This window comes from Lichenostomus cassidix, chromosome 2 (genome assembly GCF_008360975.1).
Source record: "Lichenostomus cassidix isolate B80296 chromosome 2, HeHo_3.0, whole genome shotgun sequence".
NCBI lineage: Eukaryota > Metazoa > Chordata > Aves > Passeriformes > Meliphagidae > Lichenostomus > Lichenostomus cassidix.
Window position 1 is genome coordinate 97238122 of NC_139482.1, and position 25647 is coordinate 97263768.

Genomic DNA, 25647 nt, shown 5'->3' on the forward strand with positions numbered 1-25647 from the left:
CTGAATGATGCAAATTGGGTAGTTTTTACCAGAGGAACTGTAGCAACGTGGGGTTTTAGGATTCCATGTGCTCCTTTGTCCCTCTGCTTTGTATACCATTGGTTCATTTTGAAATATGCTCTGCTGTACCCCGAAATCTATTGGTGTGTTCCCTATGCCTGTCTTCCCTTCAGACTCCCAGGGACTGGCTCAAGGGGAGACAGTCCCTCCCCTTCCTTTCCCTTTATAAGGCGATGTCCAGATCACCTCGTGGTCTTCCATCTCTGAGCTGCTAGCATCTGCTACCTGCCTTGTCTCCCTTCCCCCTTCTCCTTCCCTGTGACCCTTTCCCCCGTTACCCCAAATAAACATCCTTAGTAGAACAGAGATGAAGTCCAGTTCTTTCCTAGTCTCACTAATTTCCTGCTTGAATTGACAGGTTTGAAGGTTTGAACACTGACGCCATGCCGCAGAACCTCGGGGGCCACTCGCCCCAGATACAGTGGAATTACACGGACCAGGGACCCCGGTCCAGGGGGGAGCCAGCCTGTGCAACCCTCCCGGCCCGTGATACATCAAGGAACTATCCTATTGTGACACCAAACTATGTAGATATTTTTGAAGGAACAAAGTGCTTCTATCAAAGTGCAGTGGGGATGGAATTGCTGTCAGCCATGTATCTAAGACGTTAGAGCCTCCAGGGTGTGAGATCTCAAGTGTGAATTCAATATCTTGAATCTGAGGTGCTTGACTATTTTTATTGACTAAAAAGCATAGGAAAATAAAGATTTTTCTTTAGACACCTTCTGACAATTAAGAAAGTAGGCTCCTAATTTAGACACTCATAAAGAATGTTAAAACCTACCATGTTACTCACAGTTTAAACTACCAGTCATGCAAAACACATATAGTATTTTTGTTCTCTGCCTAATATTTATTCAAAACCCTTTCCTACTGCAGCTGGGAATGCTGTTTCTAACCACCAAAGACATGCACAGACCATTGGGGATGTAAAACAATTGGCTTTGTTAAAGGCAACAGGGAGAGCTTTCATCCAAAACATACTACACATCTCACAGATGCTGGTTATCTCCCAGAGCTGGTACTGATAAATGATGTACAACACGAGTGAATGCTGAGACACAGCCAAGCAGAGAAAAGCGTATCTAGGAGGAATTCCTTCACAGAAAGAGACAACTCATTAAATGAAGAGAGCAGGTACAGCATTTATTTTTCCTTTGCACATCTGTCTTCTGTCTTAAACTTGGGACTTGTTTGTTTGCGTGTTCTGTTTCAAGACAGAATCTTGGTCATAACAGCAGCAAAACCTTTATTTCTTTGTGCTTAGGATGATGATCAAGAGCATGTAAAGGTGGTCTTGAGAAGGTGTTCTGCACTTCTGAGAAACACTGTGCATATTCAAAAGGGGCCCTGTGATTCAATATGCCCTACTGTTATTCCCTCATAATGGAGAGCAGGTTGCTAGTTTTCTTACTTTCACTTTAATTTTTCATGTTTTTTTCCCGGTTTAAAAATGTCTGAATTGCTCTAAAGAGTATCTCTCTTGTTTGTATGGCTGATGAGTTTTTCTAGATGTCCTGGTTTTGACTGAAGTAATTTTCTTCACAGTGGCTGGTATGGGGCTATGTTTTGGATTTGTGCTGAAGACAAGGTTGATCATACAGAGGTGTTTTTGTTTTTTGTTGAGCAGGGCCAAAACCCTTTCTGCTTTTCATACTGCCACACTGGTGAGGAAGTTGGGGCTGAGTGGGAGGCTGAGAGGATACGCAGGTGACCCCAGGACAGGTGACCCCAACTTACCCAAAGGATATTTGGGACCACATGACATCATGCTCAGTATATAACATGCAGGAAGAAGAAGGTGGTGATATTTGGAGTGATGGTGTTTGTCTTCCCAAATCTCTATCACATGTGATGGGGCCCTGCCCTGCTGGAGATGGCTGAACGCCTGACCACCCTTGGGAAGCAGTGCATTAATTCTTTGTTTTACTTTGCTTGTGTGCCTGGCTTTTGCTTTCCCTATTAAACTGTCTTCTTCTCCACCCGTGAGTTTTCTAGCTTTCACCCTTCCGATTCTCTTGCTGATCCCCCTGGTGGGGGAGTGATCGAGTGGCTGCATGGGGATTTGTTCCTGGCTGGGGTTAATCCACGACACCAGTCTAACCTGTCTCACAGATTAAACTGTGTAAAGAACATTTGCAACTAATTGAAAACATGCATACACTTCACAGATGAATGCCTCAGTCATTATCTTTCAATTATGAATCTTGGCTCTCTCTATTCTTCAATATCTGGTTTTGAAACCACCTTCAAATCCTGACCTATAAGCTTAGTAGCTTGTGTAAGATCTGGAAGATAAGGAAAGCTTTGAGTTTTGGCTCTGCATTATGACAGATCCTATTTATGGGGAAATATAAAAATTACAGTCTACAGGGACTACAGTGTGGCACATATTTAATAGAATAGGCATAATTTTCTCAGAAACACCAACGTTTGAAAGCAGAAATCAAAGAATTTGCAATATGTTATACGAGGTTCTGATCTACTTCCAGCAATAATAGGAGAGTTTTCAAAAGAAATCATCCTCTTTTATCCACTCTGCTCTTAGGTTCAGAGCCAAACAGTGCTGAGTATTAAAGTGTGACTCACTGACACTGATTCAGGAGTCACTAAGGACATTTAAAACTCACCCCAGTGTAGATGACTGTAGATCCACTTTAAGTGGTATTATCCAGCAACCATGAGAACATGCAGATTTTAAAATCTTCAAAAATTGATGGTATTAACATTTTTCTCTGGATGCTAAAATGTTTTCTTTAAAAAGTGTTTCCCTTTAGGCAGTTGCTAACAGATATGAGGAAATGTTCTAATGATATTTTAATTTTAAAAAAATTGTTAAAAGCAGTATGAATATGTGAAGAAATGTAAGTATTCACAAATTTCTTTTTCTTAAACAGGAAGGAAAAAAAGACTTTTAATTTATTGAAGTGTTATGCTTTAACATTTTAAAATTGTAATTCCTCATTCAACTTTTAGTTATTTGAAATGACCTTCCATCTTGGAATTTATTTCATTTTAAGAAAGAAATGAAATTTTAAAATTAATTATTAATTAATGATATTAAAATGCTGGTTATTAACAAGTTATTACCTTTTATGCTTCAATTCATTTTCATTGAATTCAGGAGCCTTATGGGCTAGGGAAACAACAGATATATATTTTAAATGGTTTACAGCTAGGAATAGAAAAGTGAATAATTTAAGCAAGATTTTTCCCATTTATTTTCATGGACTTTATTTCTCATTTCAACTGTATAATATAAACACAGAAAATGTTACAAGTCATGTCATGCCTCCCTTGATCTTTATCATCATATTCAGTTCAAAACAAGATTAAATAGATACAAACTGGTCAGAAAATAATTTGGCTGGTCACTGGAAGAACAGTATTAATAATCAGAGGATAATATATTCTTTTAGCCCTATTCATTCTCTCAGAATTAGCTCTAGAGATTAAAATTATTCCATGGCCAAAGTAGTCCAGCTTTAAGGAACAAAATCAATTAACCCGATTAATCATAGATCCATTTGATCAATGGAAGGCGTGATATAACAGCAGACTGTGGTACTGAACGATTAATGAATTTTCTTTCAGTCCTGAGAAGCCACAAATAGGAGTGTGATCTTTCTGTTCCACTTCTAACAATAATTATAGGCCTCTATGAAAATTTCACACCAGTTTTAAAATAATTGATGCTTTTTGCTCTTCTAATGGATGCTGAGATCGAGAAGAGACTCAGATGTTTACCCATTCCCTTCTTTCCCTTCAGGAGTAGTAAGGCTGACCAAACAAACAGGCTTTGCATTCTGGGTTTGGGTCATGACATGGTAGGTGGCTGGGTCCAATTACCCCTCCTACTCTGGCCTACTGCAACAAGGGTCAAGTTTTAAAATTTAAAAAGCAGGATTAAAACCTCTTCTTTGTCCTCAGAAAAAGATCATGAAGGAAACAGAGAAGTGTAATCAGTATCCATGTCCAGTCTTCCTTACAGTGGAATCACATTTTTATCCTTGCATCCCACAGAGCATAGACGTTTGCAGATTTTTTAAGTCTGAGATACATTTAACTATTTTTCTTCCACAGTGGTGGAAGTCCACCTCACCACAGAAGTTGTTTATAATATCCTAAAGGAAATCAGACAATGAGGGAAAGTTTTATGGCTGTTGTGAAGGATGAAATTTCTGTATGCAAACAGCATGGGGTGGGGAAGTTGTTTACACATTTTTCTATGGACTGTGCTATGAAATTGCAAGTCTAACAGAATAAGCAATGAAAACTTATGTTTCACAGTCTAACAGTTACCTTCTGCAGTCTGAACCCAGAGTTATCCCTCCCATGGAAGCAAACTGACTTGCATTTTCCTTTGAAAAAGTGGTTTTCTTCACACTACCTGTCTCACTGTGCTTAGCCTTTAGTTGGATAACTCAATTTACTTGTTTATGAGATACATTCTAGCCACAAATATTCATTTCTTGTGCCTCTCCAGAAACATGAAAAAAATACCCACATTCTCCTTTATCAATCTGCTAAAGAAAAAGATGGTTTAGTTGTCCCACTATAAAGCTTATTTGCCTAGAAGCTTTAGTATATTACAGGACACAAAAATTGTACAACTGATGCTACAAGTTCATTTATGAGCAACGCTTTCACCAACAGTGCACACATTAGATGAGATATAATCCCACTCTTTCTAGAGAAGACAAACACAGCCATCAGCAGGGATCAATCTGATGTCGGTGCACACAAATCCGAATGCTTTGTCTATTTTCCTCACTATAGACTGATGTAAGTCACCAAAAAAAATAGAAGTCGTTATCTTTTCAGTTTGTCAGGTCAATGATCACAAATAAAGAGGCATTCATGCCAAGAATTAGTATAGATTGAAGATCTGTTACTTTTGTCTTCAGTGTACTTGAAAAAATAAGCCCATCATGAGGACTTGTGTATGCACTGGTTTTCTTGTGTTTTGCTTTTATTCTGATTATAAATCCATTTTTTCAAAACTTTCTTATATACAGACACAGAATTAATACATCAGTGCAGCTGGAAAGGAGATATTGAAGTATGTCAAATGTGCACTATAATTTAAATATGAAAGGCATTTTACCAACTGTATAGGTTAAGTTTTACAATTATTTCAATGATTTGCTACAAATCTGATCTTATATTTGCTCAACATATTTATTTTGGTATAACTGAGGATACCCAATGAAAGAAGATGAAAGAAGAGATGAAAGAAGAGGAAAAATCTCAGCTAAGATAAGACTGTCTTTAATTAAGTTCAACAGTGGTTGCTATTCTGCTGTGCAGTAACCTACTCAGAACACTGAAGATCACTTCCTGGATAAGTCAGTGAAGGGATGTCTGGTATTTCTTTAGTATAATTGGCTACATTTAGAGAAGTTCATGAGTACATCCATATGAGAGGAGGATAACAAGGAGCACAAAGAAGTTCTTGTTGGACATTTTGATTAAAACATTAATGACAACTCTCTAAGTAGAGTTATACATATAAAAAAGGAATAAACAGAGAAAGAAAGGAAAAAAAACAAACAAATCAGGCCTTTTCTTCTAGTCCACCAAAACATTTGCAATGCAATATTACCCTTCCAGTCTTCTACAGGTTATACTTGTGTGCTGCAACAGAGAAATGAAAAAACTGTTTAGATAAACAGACTATGGGCATTGTGTGCTTACACCTTTCCACATTTGAAAAAAAAAAAAATTACCTTTCAGCCAAGGACAACAAATCTTAACTGAAACAGTTTGCTATATTTAATTCTGTTAACTTTCAGTCATCAATTGAAGCTTATTGTTAAATCCTATTTCTGTATTAGAAGTGCTTTTCTTGGAAAGAAACTTTGCATATTCCATTTCCTGGTATGTAACTTATCCAGACCTTGCTAGCTCATTCTGAATTCATAGACTCTGTGGAAAGAATATGAGAAATCCAACAAAAAAAAGCACAGAAGACAGAAAAAGTTTGGTTGTAACAGAACCAAGTATCTTATCCAGGGCAACTGGCTGGTCAAATTATTTGAAATATCTCCTTTATTGGAATACATATTGCTTTGTTGAAATACATACAGCACTTTAGTTGTATGCTATGAAATAATGTTTAGCAACATAGCTTTTGTTGGATTTTTCTAAACACTGGGTGTATATATGTGTGTATATGTGGGGTTATATGCATATATTATTTAATTTTATCAGTCCTACTCACACAAAAAAAAAGCTTTTGGGCTTGTGATATTGTAGGAGAAAGAAAGGTACATCTACCCCTCCCAACATGTTTAACTCTTTCAAATTTTAATTTATGAGCTAACAATTCAATCTGAGCATCACTCTCATTAGGCTACAAACAAAACAGATAAATTCAACATAGGATTTGGCTTTTTTTTCATAAAATTCCTGAAGTTTGTCAGAAAACATAACAGCAAAATTCATAGGTTAAACAAAAAAAATGAGGTGTCAAGGTTTGGAATATCCAGGGCAGACAAGGTGATAACAAATAAAGAAGACTTACTGGGACCTTTCTTAGATTCTGGATTTCAAAAGAGCTCTTGGTTTGTGCAGTCTCTGTTACATCAAATGTACAATTGTCTCATCATGATTTACTTCATCACATGCCACTTACTTACCAAATCCAGGCGAAAAAATAGGCTTGAAGATACTTATATGTGTCTGTTTCAGTAGGGAAAAGAGGTTGTTTATCTACCCAGTGTCCCCTCCTTTTAATTTGCAAATACAAAATGAATAACCAAAAATGGCAAGAGATGGAACCCAGACATCCATGATTAATAAAGTTGTTTAAAATCCAACTATAATTTTCTGTGAATATAAAGAAAATGAATTAATTTTTTTATTTTTGAGCTCAAAACTTTGCAAATTTTACTACTTCTTAAAAAAATATTAACACTGAGGAACCATAGAATATTCAATTGAAAGCAAGGAGTACTAAGGAAGGAGAAAAAGGTGAAGCAAAAATTTGATACATGTAAGATTGATAGTCAACACAGCTTTATGTGTGTAACACAATAATCTCTATGGCAAAAAGCATCAAGCTGCAGTAAAACAATGTTGATGGCTTGGCTTGGCTGCTGTAGGACATTTATTATCTTATTCCCATGAATGTTGTGGTAGACTCACTGGGATCTTAAATTTAATTACACCTATTTCAAATAAAATTGAGAGAAAAAGGAGGGCAGAAAATAACAAAAATATGTTTGAAGGCCACACATGAAATAAACAATTACAAGGCTGATGTTAATATTTACATTCTACAATGTATTTTAAGTTTATTGTATTTCATAGATTTTATCGTGCTTTGAATTTTTCAGAATGTTTCTGGTTGATTTTTTGTACTAAAGATAACAAATACTATTTCATATGTGTTTGTGTGTGTATACAAGCATTATTATATATAATAATGAAATATGCTTTATGAATTTGGGCTGTCGACCATAAGTAGAAGTTAATAAACTGGACTGACAACTGTAAATGGAAGATAGGTCAGAACAAAGGTACAAATGCGTTCATTAAGTTAGTGTACAACTTATAAAATTATATATTTGCATAAAAAATATTTTCATATAGTTTTTTGGAGATAGAGCAAAATAACGCATCAGTCTATCAACGGTTCAGTATTTATTGTTTGATTTTTATAAGTGTATGAAAAATGGAGTTTAGACATCACTACTGAGATGAAAAAAAGTCAAAGTCAATATAGATCTCTTTAAACTTTATTTGGGTAACCTATATTCACTATTTATTCCTTTAATTGCTGTGATCTTAATGCTTGAAGAAAATTCCAAACTGTGGTGAACTTAGAAATCAGACCTTCACACTAGTCCCTGAGCAGTTCATCAAAGTGTTCAAAAAAATTCAAATTTGAAACTTCTGTCTTCGTGTTAGATTCATATGTGATCATTATCATGTGGTCTATAAGAATATCTCTGTTGGCAGACCCTGTTTATGTAAAAATAACTTTATTTTCACTGCTATGAAGAGAGTACTGCTTCATTGAGCCACAGGCCCTCCAACAGTGAATGTTTTCATCAAAAAACCTATAACATCTCTTACAGATGCTGATGTGTGTATGTTTAGTATCCAGAAAAAAAAAAAAAGAAAAAAAAAAGAAGAAAATTATCTATCACACCAATGCTTTAAATGTAATGGATCAAGTACTCTTGATTTCTCTCAAGGAATATAAAGTGATTTTTATTGCACCTTATCAAATTTCAGTCTTCATCTTCAGTTTAAAGGGAGACGTAACATGTCAGGAACATAATGTTATTACAGAAAGATCATTATGTCCTCTGGTACATGTAAATCTGCCTAAAATCAAAAGAACAGACATCCTGGAAGGAGGGATCACTTGTAATAAACCACTGTTAATATTGATTGCTACTTTCACTTCTCACTCTTGCAGAAAGACTGTAATTAACATTTCTTCAGCATAACTCCCTCAAAACTATCAAATGTCACTTTACAGTTAACTAAGAATGATATTGAGAAAGAAGTGAAATAGTTGGAAAACTAGTTGGTAGAATTTTAACTCTGCATATCAAGATTTTTTGCCATGATATTGCCAAATCAGTGTGCAAGCAAGGACTGGATTGGAGTTTCAAACATTTGCTACTGGAAAAGCTCCCATGTGTGTCTGAGGCAATCCAGAAGACTAGGTCCATCTTTTTAAGTGATAATTTTGTGGAAGCCTGTGTTGCAACCAAGATACAAGGGCAGGTCATGTAAAGATTATTCATCTATTTTTCATTAGATATCTTGAACATTGATAAAGCAGCCAGAAGAGAAAACTGTGATAGCTACGTGGGCCTCCAAAGGAGAAACAAGTAACTATTTCCCAGAAATCTGAGTGCTGTTGAAACTAAGACTGCCAGCAAGATAGACAGTTATATTTTGATTTATCTGTGTCATCCATATCACAGTATTTGACACAATGAACCTTGAGGTACTGCGGTTATTCTATCAGTATGATACTGATGTTATTTCATAGCTTGCTTGACTTGGGATTTTTATAATGGTAGAACATAAATAGATGAAAGAGAGAAATTGTGATCAGCACTTGAAAAAGCAGGAGAAATAACTGCTTCATTGAAAACTTGTCCCAAAATTTGAATTAAGATGTAGTTTATTATTGAAAGTGAAACAAAATAACTGTGCTGCAGTTTCAATTTAATGTAATTTTACTTATTTGTTCTTCATTTTTTCTCTCTTTGTTTAAAATAAAAAATCCTGAGATGCCAGTGTATTAAAGTATGAATGTGTACACCTATGTCATGCAAATGAAAGAAGCAAAACAATTTCCATAGCTAATGTTCATAAGCTTCCCATAGCATAATTTCAGTTACATAAAAGGGAGATTTTGTTTACTAAGTTTTCTGTGACATTTGAGTTCAGTTACAGCCATGGCAGAAGAAAAGTTGATTAGGTCATTTGCATCATCTAAATGGAATTCTGAGTAATGTCATCATTCAGTGGGTCATTGAGAACAGAAAAGTGATTGTATCCCATCAAACCAGGCTTTATAATCAAGCGAATAATACTTGGAATGTATCATTAGTCTGTACAGATACAAAGTCTGATTGGCTGATATTCAGATAAGGAAGATGGACTTTGAATTGTAAAAGGGAGCTTTAGAGGGGGAAAAAAAGAAATCATTAGGAAGGAGGAGAAGACAAACACCTTTCCAGTGAATCCATGTTTGCATCCAAATTTATTCACATTAATCTGATTTGAAATCACCTTTAAATATTCTGTGATGCAGTCAATAAAATAAATTATTTTCAGTAACAAAATAATTTGATTTGTAGGCATTATAGTTTGTTGAATCTGATGGAGATAGTATTTCTTTAGTGGATTGCATATTTTCTGATGCAGGAAGATTCAAGGTATCCCCACAACTGAAGAGGAAGAGTAGGTCTCACCATCCAAAACAGAATTAAACAAACTTGTATAGAAACATTTAACTTCAGCTGCCTGAAGCATTTGACATTCAGTCAGCCCCAAATGGCCCAAGTTAGTCCAAACTGTAAAAAGCACTTTCATTTAAAGCGCATACCACCACCAGAGAGGTGTTGAATCTGTCGTGTATTAAGTTAGCCTTTGTCAGCAGAACATTGCAGGGATTTAAATGTGTGTTAACAAATTACCTTCATTCAGAACACCAACTTGACCTGAATCTCCTGAGCTATAAAATTCAGCATGATCAAAAAAAAAAAAAAAAAAAGGAGAGTGACAGTCTAGGTTAGACTCTTTTGGAATTGTAATGTTTTCCCTTTCAATGCAACTGGCAAGAGTTTTAAGAAACTGGAGAATATCTTCTATTGAATAGAATATGAAAGAATCTGAGAATACTACTGTGTTTAACCTCTATACTATAAGGAACATATATTCACACATGCCTGTATATCTTGCCTTAGGCCAGTGTCAAAGAAAAGAGGGTGTTCAATCCTGCAAGGTACTGAGTACTCTGGCTGTGATCCAGCAAAGCACTCAGCTCTGTGTTTAAATTTAAGTACATGGATCATGCCACTATCTTCAATGGGATTATGCTTAAAGATAAACTAACTTTAAATGCTTTGCTGGATCACAGCCACAGTGCTCAGTACGGGGTGAATACAAATCCAATCTGAGAGGAACGTTTTCTTCTCTGTTTCCAATTGGAGCTCACACAAATATATAAAAAGTTCTTTTCAGGAAAGTTCATACGATAACCAGAATGAATAGCTTCAGAAGGGTGGGATGATTAATAAATTTTGGGATGGTTGTGTTCAAACAAGTAAGTAAAACAACAAACAAAAGCCAAGCTTTGACTTTCCCAGGTTCAGATATTCATTTTTTTCATGTAATGTAATGACTGAGCAGGGACAGAGATATAGATAAAGCAGAAGAAATCAAGTGAAAAAGCAGCGATAGAGGCAAACAATATTCCCTTTTATTCTTTGCCAAATTTCTCTCCTGATTTTAGGTGTCCTCTGTTAATTCTGTAATTGAAAAGAACAATAAGTCTCTAAATTTAAGCATGTATGAATACCCTCACAGAATGCATGTCAATTTAAATCAGACAATTCAGTCTATATAATTAGAGACAAGTGATATTCTTATGGGTCTGATGCTGTTTTGGATGAAAACAACAGCAAAGTAAGCTTAGGAAACAAAGAATATTTCAAAAAGCAAAAGAAAGCCTTTATATATAAAGATTACTAACTTTGTCACTTGGTATACACGTTTTGAACTTCCCTTGGCTTCAATCAGTATAAAGAGGACCTAGTTAGAGCATTGGAGCCTACTGAAAGAAGTCAGAGGAACCATATTTGTCTTTCAAAAAGTGAAGAAAGTGAGAAAAGAACCTATCATGCACACACTTCCACCACTCACCTCTTCTTGATGGGCAGCAAGAAAGGTTTGTCACCAATTTTTCTTTTATTATTATCAGGCCACCTTTGGCACACCTGCAAGTTTGTCTTCAAATAATGTCTGACACAACAGCTACACTCAGATGGTGAAAATGGGCTGTGCAACTCTATTTACCAGGATGAGGATATGATTTGAACAAACATGTAACAGTTGCAAAATCCTGGACAGCCTGACTGACAAAATGACAACCAAGTCACATTAATAATCTTCTTGTAAAAGAGAAAAAGAGATCATGTCCCCTAAAATAGCATACAAAAATCTAGGACTGGCTCAGCAAACTTGGCCACATGTGGCTTTCTCAAAGGCTTGAATCTTATTTAAAGATAATACACAATACATACAATAGGGCTTCATATTTCAAGAGAAATAATTAAAGACAGCATCACATTTTCTAGCTAACAGCTCTTGCTGAAGCAATGGGCAGCTCTGGCAAAAGTCTGCCACAGTGCACCCTGAAGTACAATCAAATCAAACTGATAAAGAATTCTATCAGAGGTTAGTGAACATGAAACACTTTTGAACTACAAAGAGTCCAAGCAACTCAGCATGTGTATTTTTTTCCCCTAGGTTTATCTTATTCCCACAATTCAACTTCTCACCTTTTCATCATATCCATCAATTTCTTCCTTGTTGAGAAACAATTATACCCTAGGAATCTCTTAAACTAATTTACACTCTATTCTTGAACCTTGAACCTTGAACCTTGTTCTACGGCTTTATTATTTTTTACAGAAACCCTGCTCTAATTTTCTATTTACTCCCAGATCCTTACTGCTACGAAATGTTCTCCAGATTCAAAATTTGTCACCAATATTAATCAGTTTATTTCACAAACTGGAAAGCTTTTGATTCAGCTCTTGAAACTTGAAGAATATTCTCTATGCAGGTACATACTATGACTAAATATGCATAATATTTTAAATGAGGACATATTTTCTTAGCTATATTCCCATAGATCTACCTTTTTAACTGTGTAATCAAGTCAGAAAAAAAACCCATAATCATTGAAATGCTTGTTATCTCTTTCTCATCATACACAGATTTTTATCTCTCAAATTATGAAGCAAATAGATAAGAGTTTAGTAGTTCTATGCAGTATAGAAACTCATTGCCTAGTCTTTTAAGATGCTTTTGCAATTTTTCACAAAACCTTAATTTTGTTGGACTAAAAATTCCACTTGGCTCCAATATGTGAAAATATTTTAAGCTGTGGTTCATTGCTCCTTATCTACCTCAGGTCAAGAAATACACTTTCAAAGTCCAGTATCTCCTCCATAGCCCTGTAAAAATCACTGCAATACTCATAGAAAGTCTTTTCCTGGGAAGCAAGTGTCCATCAGGAAATTTATCATCAGAACTAGAATTCTTTGGGAACTTCATCAAAGACACTGAAAATAAAGGCATTTGGAAACATAATTTTCTTTCGGGGCTGACTTCTCTATGAAGGCATTTTAGTGAAGTTCTCTATTGGCTTTCAACTATTGCAATGCCCTGCTGAGGCCATGGTAGAGTTTAGGGTGATCTCAAGGTCAGCTGTTTATCCAAGCTCATGGTTTGTTTTCACACTGATGCTAACTCAGGTTTTCATCACTTTGGTGAACTCCTTTGCAAAGTCACTGCTAAGTGTTCACAAGATGAGCACACAACAACAGAGCTCTTGATTTTGAACCCAGAATAACACATTGGCAGGCTAGTTCGAACTTAGGTGCTTATCAGCTCTAGGGAGAAGTCTCCTCCTGTGAATATAAATGAAGTTAAGATCAAAATGAAAGCCTGAGCTTACACTTCAGTAGGAAAAGAGGCACTCAGAATCTTTTACTGTTTATCTTTTAGATTCTCCAGGGAAATGAACAAAACAAATCTCACATAGATAATGGAAGCATGTTTAGGCAGAGAAAAGTAGAATATTTCTTTTATTTTGTTGGTATATGAATATGTTTGATACAGACTTCTCTCTGTGTCAGTCTTGTTGGGTTAAGAATCTGTTACTGCAGTGTTGTTCCTCTAACCCCAGAAACACAACTTGTATAAAGCTCCATTTTCAAGAAAACTAGCAAATGCCAACCATTCTGGGAAGAACTGGAGATAGTGGTATTTAACTTCTGTTTTGAATTAGTGACTAAACATAAGCACTATTCAGACTTCCTTCCTTTGGTAAATAATTGCTTCAAAAATTGGTAAATGGGAACTTACATAGAAATTATGATGTGTTACTTATATGGTAATTTAATCAAAATTACCCATATTTAAAACTGAAAGTGGGAGAAAGTATGAAAGTATGGAAAAAAAGTAGGATTTAATCCCTTCTTTGGATATAGCTCAATGAGGCAGCATTGCTACTTCAAGAGGTTGAGCTATCTCCCTCTCATTCCTGCTTCAGTTCCTCTCTCTTCTCCATCTCCTTCTTTCCCACCTCATATTTGTATTCATCTCTGTGCAGCAATCCCGCTTTTGTTGTGTCCACTCTGACACATCTGCTCTTGAAGGCAAGCACACATAAGAGTCTGTGAAAGCAAAGGGCAGATAAACCTATTCTACTTGTCAAAACAACACAAAAATTCTCTCTTGTTTTTGCTGAGGGGCTTTGTGTTTTGTGGTTTGGTTTTGGTTTTGGGGTTTTTTTCAGCCAGATTTAGTTAATTGAATTGACTTTCTGCGCAGACAATGTTTTGATGGCTCAAGGTTGGAAAGGTTTTACAGTGAGAAATGTTGAAGCAACAGAGGTAGGGAAGTGGGATATTGCTATCTCCCATTTGAAGGTAGATAGCTCTTAAGTCATTCAGGTTTCTACATAACTTCACCACTAGGATATGATAGTTGGCAAGGGATAACAGGAAAATTTGATGTGGTATTTTCACATAAAAACCTAAATTATGGTCTAACTTTATAAACCTACCTTAAAAGGCTGAAAATTTAATTTTGCCTTCTAATGTGTTAACAATGTTTTATTAAGAATTATTCAATATTCAGCAAAGAATCTAAGACCTTGCCAATTTCTAAATCAGATGCCCAAAGTCAAATGACGTTAACAGAAGAATATTCATCCTAGCACAGCCCTGAGGCCCAGTGCAGAAACAGGCATCTTGAAATTTCTCCCATTTTTGTAGTGTATGAAGAAGCTGAGGAGATTATTTTTTACCTTGTAGAGCAAACAGCTGCAGAGGTAAGAGTCTCTTACAGAGAATACTATGCCAGTAACCAACATGCTTTTGCTGAAAGATGAACTCTTTTGCCACAAACAAAATATAATGCATCTGGCTGTCTATCTGTACTCTGAGATAGCATAGGATTTAATGGAGCTTCGCTGACACAAAACTTGGATAATGTAGTATAAATCAGTCCTGTACTGAAAATGAGTGTCAACCTATATTAACACACTTTCTCATATTATTCTCTACCCTCTCATAATGAAATAAGAAATTGTTAGCTTTCCTGAGCACTTATTTGCATTGAGAAACCAAGTTCAACATACTGCCTGAGCTGACACAGAGATCTTATTCCTCTTAGATTAAAACAAATTCTAAATCTATTAATTTTTATGAACTTGCTTTTCTCCCTGCTAGGTGCATTACATTTCTCTAGAATACAATGAATATAATTTCCTGTCAAGTGTCTTCATTTTTGTTTTCACATTGTCCCTCTGCTTTTCATTACATGAACATGGGCTAAGCTCACGGCAGGTTCTTTGGCTTCTACTCACAGTCCTCAAACCTCCTAATTGTTTTTAATCTCTGCTTTAAATGAATAATTCCAGAAAAACATTTCTTTCTTCTTTCCTCCATAGTCAAAACACCTCCTCTTTTTGAGCTACCCTCAGCTTCTTGGTGCAGTTTCTGGGTAGAGCTAGGGTAGTTGACTCTCCTTGAATTTTGTTTTGTGCACATTTGGGTTTCCTTTGTTAGGAGAAAACAAAGGAAACAATTGTGTGTTATGTGTCAGAGCATGGTTTTTACATTCCTACACCATCCTTGCACTTGCTGTGTAAGGCCCAGTAGCACTGCTATCAGAAATGTTATACTTTGCAATTTTATCTAAAAGGCAATTCATTCTAGTGTATATTTTGATACTGCACAATCTGACGGCATGATTGCATTCGTTCCAGTTCAGAAATAGACTGGCGTTCAGACCACCTCTTAAGAAATAAATGCATGTATTTCTTTGTAAGTAAAAGCTCAGATATGTATGGTTTGAGGGTACAAAGGGATTGATCTTTAGCTTAATCTAAAGCCTACTGAATCAATGAAAGTACTTCCACTGGCAGCAGCTAATTTTGTAGCAGGTACCTTACTCAGTATCTGTTCTCCATTATTGGCCAAAGTCTTGTTCTGTGACTCACTCAACCAAGAAAAGGAAAGAGCATCTTACTTAACAGCTGACATAGGATGGATTCCTGTTAATCAGAGACAAAACTAGCACTTCGGTAGAAGATGTAAATGTATTTATAAAAGCTAGAGTAAAATTACAGACCTTTACAACTAATTTATCACTATTCACAGTTTCCAGTCTATGGCAAAAGAAATAACAATAAATATTTACCAAAGGAAAGAGTATCTGCATTTAGAGCATTTTAATACATATTTAAAAGAAAATCAGCATAGATCACTTGGCTTTAGCAATCACTTTTATCTTCTATCTGTCTGTCTTTGATGGATGTTGTTCATGCTCTTTAGTTTACAGTAACAAGCAGGTTTTTAATTTTTCTATCTTCCTTCTCTCTTGTGCCAGACTATGATGGATGATGTGACAAAAATATTCATTAGTAAAATCTAAATCCTGAATACAAATTAAATTAGTAATGTAAGAAAGAGATTTGCATTCTCCTTTGACATTGTTGCAACTGCATCTGCTATTCTCTTGGTTTTTCCTTCTACTTGTTTAATCTTGATAATAGTACTTAATCAGCATAGCTATATCTTGTATTTTGTTTTAAGAACAAGAGTGTACAGTATTGTTCTAATATACTTTGTGTCATTTGAGCTGCAGTGTTTGGATTTTGAACTGAAGCAGCAGCAGCTGACAACTATCAGGGATTGGATTTCAAACCAACTATATTCTTCTTTCTAAACAGCATGGGTAAAAAACTTTACTGAGTCAAAAAACTGGCTGGTTGGGCCCAGGGAGTGGTGGTGGAGTTACACCCAGCTGGCAGCTCGTCACTGGTGGGGCTCTCCTGGGCTCACTGTTGGGGCTGATCCTGTGTAACATCTCCGATCAATAATCCGGATGAGAGGATCGTGTGCATCCTCAGTCAGTTTGCAGATGACACCAAGCTGGGTGAGGGTGTTGATCTGCTGGAGGGTAGGAAGATTCTGCAGAGGGATTTGAACAGACTGGATTGATGGGCCAAGGCCAATCCCTGGAGGCATTTAAAACACATGTAGAAGTGACACTTGGGGACATGGTTCAACTGTGGGCTTGGCAGTGTTAGGTTAATGGTTGGACTCAGTGGCCTTAAAGGTCTTTTCAAACCTGGAAAAATCTATGATTCTGTGACTCTATTCTATGTTCCAATTGCTTTTCTTTTGCTTTCCTGAAGCACAATGTTCACTTTAACAATTGCTTTCCTCGGGTTTAGGGATATCTGGGTTCCTAAAGTTCTGTGGCATTTAAGTGCTTGCTTGGAATTTTTCTGAGGTCCTCTATGAAGAGAAAACCCAATATTTCCTCACAGATGAAAATAACATTGATAGAAGAACTAAGGAAAAATTTGTAAGTGTATTTTCTTTTACAGAAAATGTCTACTTTAGAAAGGAATTTCATACTTAGTTGCTCTTGCATGGGACCTCTGTTTGGCACAAATGAACACACACACGCACACACACACAAAGATGCTTTGATGTTGATGTTCTCCTGAGAGAAGAAATAACTATTCAGGAACTTAAAAATTGATAAGTATGGAAATCAGGGAGGACTAAAATAAATTTATACAGCTCAAAATGTTACCAGTTAAAAATCAATAGTGAGAAGAAAGCTGTATGAATTGAAATGTTCCTTCTCATATATACCATATTTTTACTAATGTTATCTTAGCATTGCAGTTATTCACTCTTTCTGAAAAGTTACTTTAAGGTCATTCTCAACAGAGGCTCAGATTGACTCCAAATAAAGGATTATTTTTGTGGTGTGGAGTGCATCTTCTGTAGTCTCTTTTAAAGTTCTCTTCAAAGGTACGACTGACCAGGTTGAAAAGAGATGTCAAGGCATCCTTATTTTTTAATCAATTTCCAGCCACTGGGTTAGACTTTGTGGCCACCTAAACTAACCTTTTCAGATGACAGATTTTATTCCATAATTCTTACATATATCTTGAGGTTTTACATTTTTACATAGTATTTCACTCTATGAGCATAAGTAACATCTGGTGGAGCTATAAAATTTATTTTAGAAAGGTTCTCAGTCTAATGTTAAAGACTTGCAGATCTCAAAAGCATATTGATTAAAGGATTTCAGTGTTTAGTTATTACAAGTGTGAAAACTAAGACTGATTTCTGGCACGAACTTCCCTCCTCTGGCTAGTGGATTTTGTGATAAGTAAGAATAAATTGAAGCACTCTTACAAACCAAAGAAATCTAGCTGCATAGTTTGTGATTTGGATGGCTAGAAATAAGCTAGAAATATGCCCCTGATGACATATTTTGAAACATTGAATTCCACGCAATCCAAATATCTAAGAGAATGAAGCAGCCAGTGATAAAAACTTCAGATCATCCTCTTTACCTGTTGTATCACTGAATGTTTCAGAAAGTTTGAAAGTTCCTGTTGGCAAAGAGAAGCTGAAACAAATCTTCCTGGGACCAGGAACAAAAAGATCATCATGCCTGTGTTCACATCAGGCAGCAGTGATGCCCTTGGGAGTCAGTGCACTCTCAAAGGGAATGTTACAATATCTGTGTCAGAGGGAATATAACTTTCATGAGACTAGAGCTTAAGCTGTGAGAATTTGTAGGACACAGAACGACAGAAACACATTACTGGGGAAATGAGACAAAGTGGGTAAAATCTACTAAATCTCATAGAATGCTTTGAAAAAAAATAAAATTATTGATTTCTTGCATTTGGGAGATTATCCTCTTAAGGCAGAGAGGAGGCACAATGATTATCTGGATTAGTTATAAGACCAAAGTTGACAAAAGAAAAAAGGGCCAAGAGGTGATTGAGAGCAGTCCTGAAGAGAAAGATTTGAGTGTGACAGTTGACAAAAACTCACCATGAGCTGGCAACATGCACTCACAGCCCAGAAAACCAATGAAATCCTGGACTGCGTCCAAAGGACTGTGGCCAGAAGGTTGGAGGAGGTGATTCTTCCTCTCTACTCCGCGCCTGTGAGACCCCACCTGGAGTGCTGTGTCCACTGGTGTTCCCAAAATAAGGAGGACATGGAACTGTTGAAGCGAGTCAGGAGGAGGACCACAAAGTTGATAAGAGAACTAGAGCCCCTCCCCTGCAAAGACAGGCTGAGAAAGCTTGGGCTGTCCAGCCTGGAGAAGAGAAGGTTGCATGGAGATCTCACAGCAACTTTCCAGTATCTGAAGGAGACTACAGGGAAGATGGAGAGGGGCTTTTCATTAGGAACTGTAGTGATGGGACAAGGAGTAAGGGTACACATTAAAAAAGAGAATACTTAGGTTAGATATTAGGAAGAAATTTTTCACTGTGAGGGTGTTTAGACACTAGAACAGGTCACGCAGGGAGGTTGTGGATGCCCCAGCCCTGGCAGTGTTCAAAGCCAGGCTGGATAAGGCCTTGAGCAACCTGGTCTGGAGGGAGACATCCCTGACCATGGTGGGGGGGTTGAACCTACATGATCTTTAAGTTCCATTCCAACCCCTTAACATTCTGTGACTGTGTGATTCTATGAAGTACCGAAGATATTCTATTTTAGATAATCCTTGAAATGCAGAGGAGACATAAGAGTATTCTCTCAGAAGTATCCCAGACCAATTCAGAGCAATGAGACCACTAAGTCAGGGAAAGGTGTGTTGCTGTTTATTGGTTTTGTCTGATTATTCTTATGTAGTCTGACATACAGTCTGACAGCAATTTGCTTTCAGTATGAGCAAATTGCCCGTGTGTGCAATACTCACACCTGTCACAAATTCTTAAAAACATTTATTGTAAAGAAAGAAATTAATCTTCAGCCAGAGCTGCTGGAGCTGTCTGGGGAAGGCAAACCTTATTTCCAAGACCTACTCATTCTGGGCACTTCGGTGCCAAAGGATTAACAGAGTACTAGGGGAAGCTCATATCTTATGTTCCTCAGGCAGAAGCAGAGAATGTCCACACACAGAACCAGAAAACTCATGGCTTCTGGGATTCAAAGTCCACAAAAACTCGCACAGCAATTCTGCAGTGTTCAGGCAAAGGTGCTCAATTAAATACATGACATATTTTGTTTTCTTTGTGCCAAGTCTGTACCATTCACAGCTGAGAATTTACTCTAACGAACAAAACTTACAAATAATATGGATTCTAATCAAATTTATATTCTGATTGTAAATATAATTAAAACATATGCAATCTTCATTTTTTCACCATATATATCATATGGTCATAAAGAACACCTACATATAGCTTTCCTTTTTCACTTTCCTTGGAATCTTCTCCCCTTTAAGATATACCTCAAGTGTGATTCTACAGGTTTACAAAGTGTTTTTCAGTCCACAAACGAATTAGCAGAGTTTTTTGCCTTCCACTCTATGTGTTTATCGCTGATGCCTCTTGATAGTGTGCAGTGTGAGGGAAGGAAACTGGGACATCCTGTCTGAAAGCACACTTAGATGTTCCAGTTTGAGTGGAAAATAGCCATCATTCTAAGAAATGCTTGGAAAAAAAACCCAAATAAAACAACCTTTTTGTTTCACAGTAATTCCAAAGACTTAGCATCAACACTTACTATAAATAGCAGCAGCTACTGGAAATTCTGTGGAGTGTATAACAAATGTGTTTGAACTACTTTGCCAGTGCTGTGTAAAAAGGCCATATGAATATGCAAAAACCATGCTGTATAAATAAAACCAGAGGAAAAGTAGTGGGATGCAAAACAAGCTATAAACACCGATTCACCCATTTCTGCCCCTTGAAGTTAAGAGTTTCTCATGGAGGTGAAGCAAAATAAATACTGGAAAAGGAGAAGAGAGGAAACCATGAAGCATGGTAAAATGAAAACTTACAAAGGAAAAGTTAATGTGTTATTGAAGTTTTTATTCTTTCTCTACATGAAAGATAAGGGAAAAAGGATGGGAGAGTACACAAAGCTCTTCAGCTAAGCACTACAGATTACTTCTACAAATCTGGAAGATAAAACATATCCACTTAGAGACTACTCTCAAATCTGTGTTAGAAACACATTTAAGATATCTAATCATGGTTTCAGTCTTTGTCACTGAACCAGATAAAAAACAACTAACTGTCACACACTGGGACACAGTTCATTGCTAAATACCTCTTTTTTAATATAGACTTAAAGATATTGGGAAGAAAATATTACCTATGAAATATTATAATAAAAATTATACTCTTATTTGCTAAAACCAGAACTATTCTGGGGGGCTGAAGTTGTTCCCTAAAGGAGAAGCTGTCATATTTCTGAATTTTCCAGCATTCTTGGGATGGGATAGGCAGATCTAAAACAAAAGCAAAAGAACCCACCAAAAGGAAGGAAATAACCCAACAACACAAAACTTTGATGAAAAACTTTATTAGATTCCCCATTGGATCTGATAGCCAATCTCAAAAAGGTTTGCATTGCCCTCTTTTTAAGCATTTGAAATTTTCACTTCACCAATGACAGTGTAAAATATACTTTGCGCACTACTTCCCCAATTCTGACACATGAAATTAAAACAGAGAAATGAATTTGCAAAGGACCATGATGGAAAATGATCTTCATTTGTCTTTTGATGAAAGAACCTGCTGCATAGGAGTGGCTATCTGGATCCCAAAGACATCCATGGGAGGTTTCCCCCAGCCCCATGACTCCAGCCAGGCAGTACACAGCCCCTAGATTTAGAGAGCAGTGAAGAACACCTCTGTGACACATAAAAGAGGCAATTTCTATCATGTATCACATCATAAGACCAAGTGCCTGAGTTCTTGGCTAGTGCTTTACTACCTGGAAAATCCCACTTTTCATTTTGCTTTCCTTGAAGTGAAAGACAGTCTCTTTCAGTAACAACTCACAGTCATGTCTGGGAAGTGGGACCTGTGTGACTCAGCACTGCATCCATGTACAGCTGCTGTCAGGTGAGAACTGAAGTTTTAGGAGGGTCCTTTCTGGCATCCAGCATCTTCACTACAATCTACACCTGCAATCCAAAGGCTGAGCCTCATTTAAAAGAAGTATGCTCTTGCAAACAGAAAATTATTTTGAAGAAGTTACCGTATTTTTATCCTACTACACAAATTCACGATATGGTATGTAGGGTCTCAAAATTCCAATTTTTCATACAGAGGTTTCAGCTAGGTATTTAAAGACACTGAAAATCTGTCAGTTGCAGGCAAGAGAAAACTTCATATAAATATCAAATGTAGTCAGGATTGTTTGTGTTCTGGATGTCAAGGAAGGGCACAAGGGGAAAAGGACGGAGTGGAACAGGCAGCTTGTGAGAATGACTTTAAGCCTCTGGGTGAGCTCAGGGCAGACCCTGTGCCTATGAAATCATTTTCTATTGTTAGCTTGTACAAAATGTTTGACTGTAAGCCCAGAGGGAAACTAGGCTGGTTTTGTGCCAGGCTACTGTTGTGAGGACAGTGTATGACTGCTGCACTGCACATACAGAACAAAGAATTACAGATTTGCTTTTTCTTCTCTGTGAGAGTCAGCTTAATGACCATTATTGCGATTTTCTACAACAAATAAGTAAAAAACCTTGTGTTCAGGCAGATGTGTTTCTCAGGCATTAGAGAAGGGAAACCTTGACTCTGTGTACTAAGGGTGAAAGGAGAGTTATTTCTACCCTTGGAAAAGTGACCTGACCCAGAATATCTCAGCTGAGATTTGCTGCCCTGTCTTTATACAAGCCTTTACCTTTACACTCACAATTATCCTGGTTATCCACCCTGGTGAATAACAAAATTCTTTCTGCACGTAAAGGCATATAGCTTGGGTTTTCCCTGAGATAACCAATGCACTCAGAGTACATAATGGGGGGAAAAAAAAGGAAAAACAAAATGGAAAACACTCTTAGAACTATTTCTACTAACAAGGAAGGAGATAATTATATATCTGAAAACATCTTATGATCCCCTGTCTCAGTAAACTCTACAGTATAGTGTTCCAGTAAGCACGAGTAAGAGATTAACATAGAAGTTAATTTAAAATAATTTTATTTTAATACATCATATGCATTCCTTTCAATCTCTGAATTTTAGCATTATAATCTGTACATGATTCATCTGTTGAGTTGTATTTCTGCTTTACTGGTTGTAATAACTACTCAGGTTGGGAATCTTAGTTTTGAGTATTGATGGACAAGCCATTTCATTTTAGATGCAGGTTATACTTTCTGCTCACTGTCTTCAGATATGAAGGTGTACAGCTATAAAAATAGAAAGTACTTTTCACAGGTCATTTGATTCGGCTTTGGAGAATAGAGTGTTGTGATATCGATCATGTCAGGATCTCTTCCTCTACTTTAACTAGACCAGCTTAACATTAATTACAGAACATTTAAAAGTCATCTGTTTAAAGTGGAATAGCTGGGAGGAAGGCTAGATGAAAGAACTTAATAATGTTCTATTTTGGTTGGCATGTATTTTGAACAGCAAAGTGTGTTATCAACCTTGAATATGATTCACATTCTGTCACTATTCTCAGGAAGTGTAGGGTCCTTTGCAACAAAAGTAGAATGAATGTCAGTTTCAATGTGAAACAAATACATAAAAAGTATCCTAAAACATAGTTTCACTAAGGGAGTTGTCACTGTCAAAAGTCATGAAGTGATTTAGTGTAAAGGAGACTCTAGTTAGTTTTGCTTCTTTCCTCAAGGCTCTCTGATATTAATTATTTGCAGGACTCTGTATATTCCTATGAAACAATAAAGACAAGGAATATTGACTCTAAAATAAATAGTTTCATTAAGTAAATTCCTCTAGGTAAAAGTATGCTCTGTGAAATGCAACCCTCTCAAAGTCCTATATATGCTTGTACTGCTACTGATCCTAAACTGCGTTTTCCTGAGTACTTCCAAAGAGGTAAGGTATACATCAGCAAATAAGCAATACAGGAATGGTATCTACTATGTTAAGATGTTTTTTATTTAGATTAAGTTGACCATAGGACATGGGGTTTTCTTTTAGGTGTCACCTGAAACTAAGACTTTTGATTGCTATAAACAGGTGATGCTACAGCTTGTACTAAATAAAAAGCAGACTTCTCAACTTGGGGCCTGTCTTATTCAGCTCAAGTCCCTTTTAGTGGGACAGTGCCCTTTTAAAATCTCTGAAGTGCTTGACTCTTTTTGATTATTTGGGTAGCTCATTATAGTAATCCCATGTGTTGTCAAGGGCCTAACAGTAACATAGTAACATCCTTTGCATAGGATGAATGGATAAACAGATCATATCTGGGTAAATTCAGTTTTTGTTTCTGTATTTGCAAGTGTAAGGTCAGCTTGACTTATTCTGGCAAGTCAATATTAGATTATACTTAGTGGTGAAACTCTTGGTTTGTGTTTAGTGTTATTCTTTTTGTAAGAAAAGAGGTGCTTCTTGTTAACTAGGTCTCAAATATTAGTTCTGGTAGTTCTTTTATGAATTCGCATATAAAATACTGGGTTTATAATAAAATTCCACCAGATTAGGCTTGAATTCATCTTTCCAGAGGTTATGTCCAGCTCTATTAAAAGTGAACATACAAAACAAAAAGTGGTTACGGTAATTCGACTTGCAATTTATACAAAGTATAATCTCTTCCTAGAATTATAGTATATCTTAAATTAGAAAGAACCCACCAGGAACACTGAGTCCAACTCCCTGCTCCTCAGAAGAGTAGTTTAACTCCTGCAGAGAAAAAACCTTTTTTATCCAGTGCTACTCTCATACTTACGGGTCCTACTGAACACAAGACACACCATGAAAAAGACAGACACCCCATTTTGATGGTAGATAACTGTGGACCATCTCTATGTAGAGAAGTTTTCACCTTAAAGGGATGTTAGAAGTCTTCTGGATAACCAGTAATTATTTTTTCCCTTTTTTTCCCTTTATTATATCAATCTAGATGATAGGGAAGCATTTACAAGCTTCCCAACAGTTTTTCAAAATGCTTTTGATCTGTTTGATGACTGATGTCCTTCAGTATCAAGGGTTCTGTTGAGAAAACCACGTCTTGTTGAAGATGATGTAATGAGAAAACACTGGCAGATAAGAAGTAATACACAGCAGGGTAAAAACTTTGCACCCTGCCCCTATGAACTAAGACAGTAATACATGTTATGCTCATGAGATCACAATTATGGAAAATTAAAAATTGCAATTGAGGATATAAAAGGCAGGAATAAAAAGTTGCTATTATTGGTAGAGTTAGAAGACTTACTCCATTATTAATTTTAGTGTCAATGGTACTCAACTTTTAGATCCTTCAATCCTACTCAATCTGCACTGAGGGCAGTTCTTTCTAATAACAAAGCTAATGAACAAATGGATCCTCTCTATTTAGAGTGTTCCTGTGGTGTTCTAAGAGATGTACTTTCAATTGCTTACTTTTTATATTATATGTCTATTCAGAAAATTTCTATAAGGACAGTAGTTGGTCAAATACTCTGCAGTTTGGGAGAAACAGTACATTGAAGAGGAGAGGAGAGCCGTGAAGATGATCAGAGGGTTAGAATATCTTTTCTACGAAGACAGGATGAGAGAGTTGGGGCAGTTCAGCCTGGAGAAGAGATGCCACCAGGGAGACCTGGCTGTGGCCCTCCACTGCCTAAAGATGTCCTATGAGAAAGTTGGAGAGGGGCTTTTCACCAGAGTGTTTAGTGACAGGACAAGGGAGAATGGCTTCTAAATGGAGGAGGGTAGGTTTTGATTAGATATTAGGAAGAAATTCTTTACTGTGGAAGTGGTGAGACATTGGAACAGGTTGCCCAGTGGAGTTGTGTTTACACCATCCCTGGAAATGTTCAAGGCCAGGCTGAATGAGGCTCTGAGGA

General features: G+C 36.6%; 1 protein-coding gene across 2 annotated transcripts in view; it reads left to right on the forward strand.

Annotated features, from left to right (window-relative positions):
• Window positions 1-1080: 1080 nt before the first annotated feature.
• The window catches only part of CDH19 (cadherin 19), a 116019-nt gene continuing 91452 nt past the window's right edge, over window positions 1081-25647 (forward strand). The window contains exon 1 of one of the 2 annotated variants that reach the window (XM_085052466.1): window positions 1081-1197. The gene's annotated coding sequence lies outside the window, so the exon portion shown is untranslated. The remainder of the gene's footprint in view (window positions 1198-25647) is intronic. The other variant, XM_085052467.1, reaches the window with a different exon arrangement.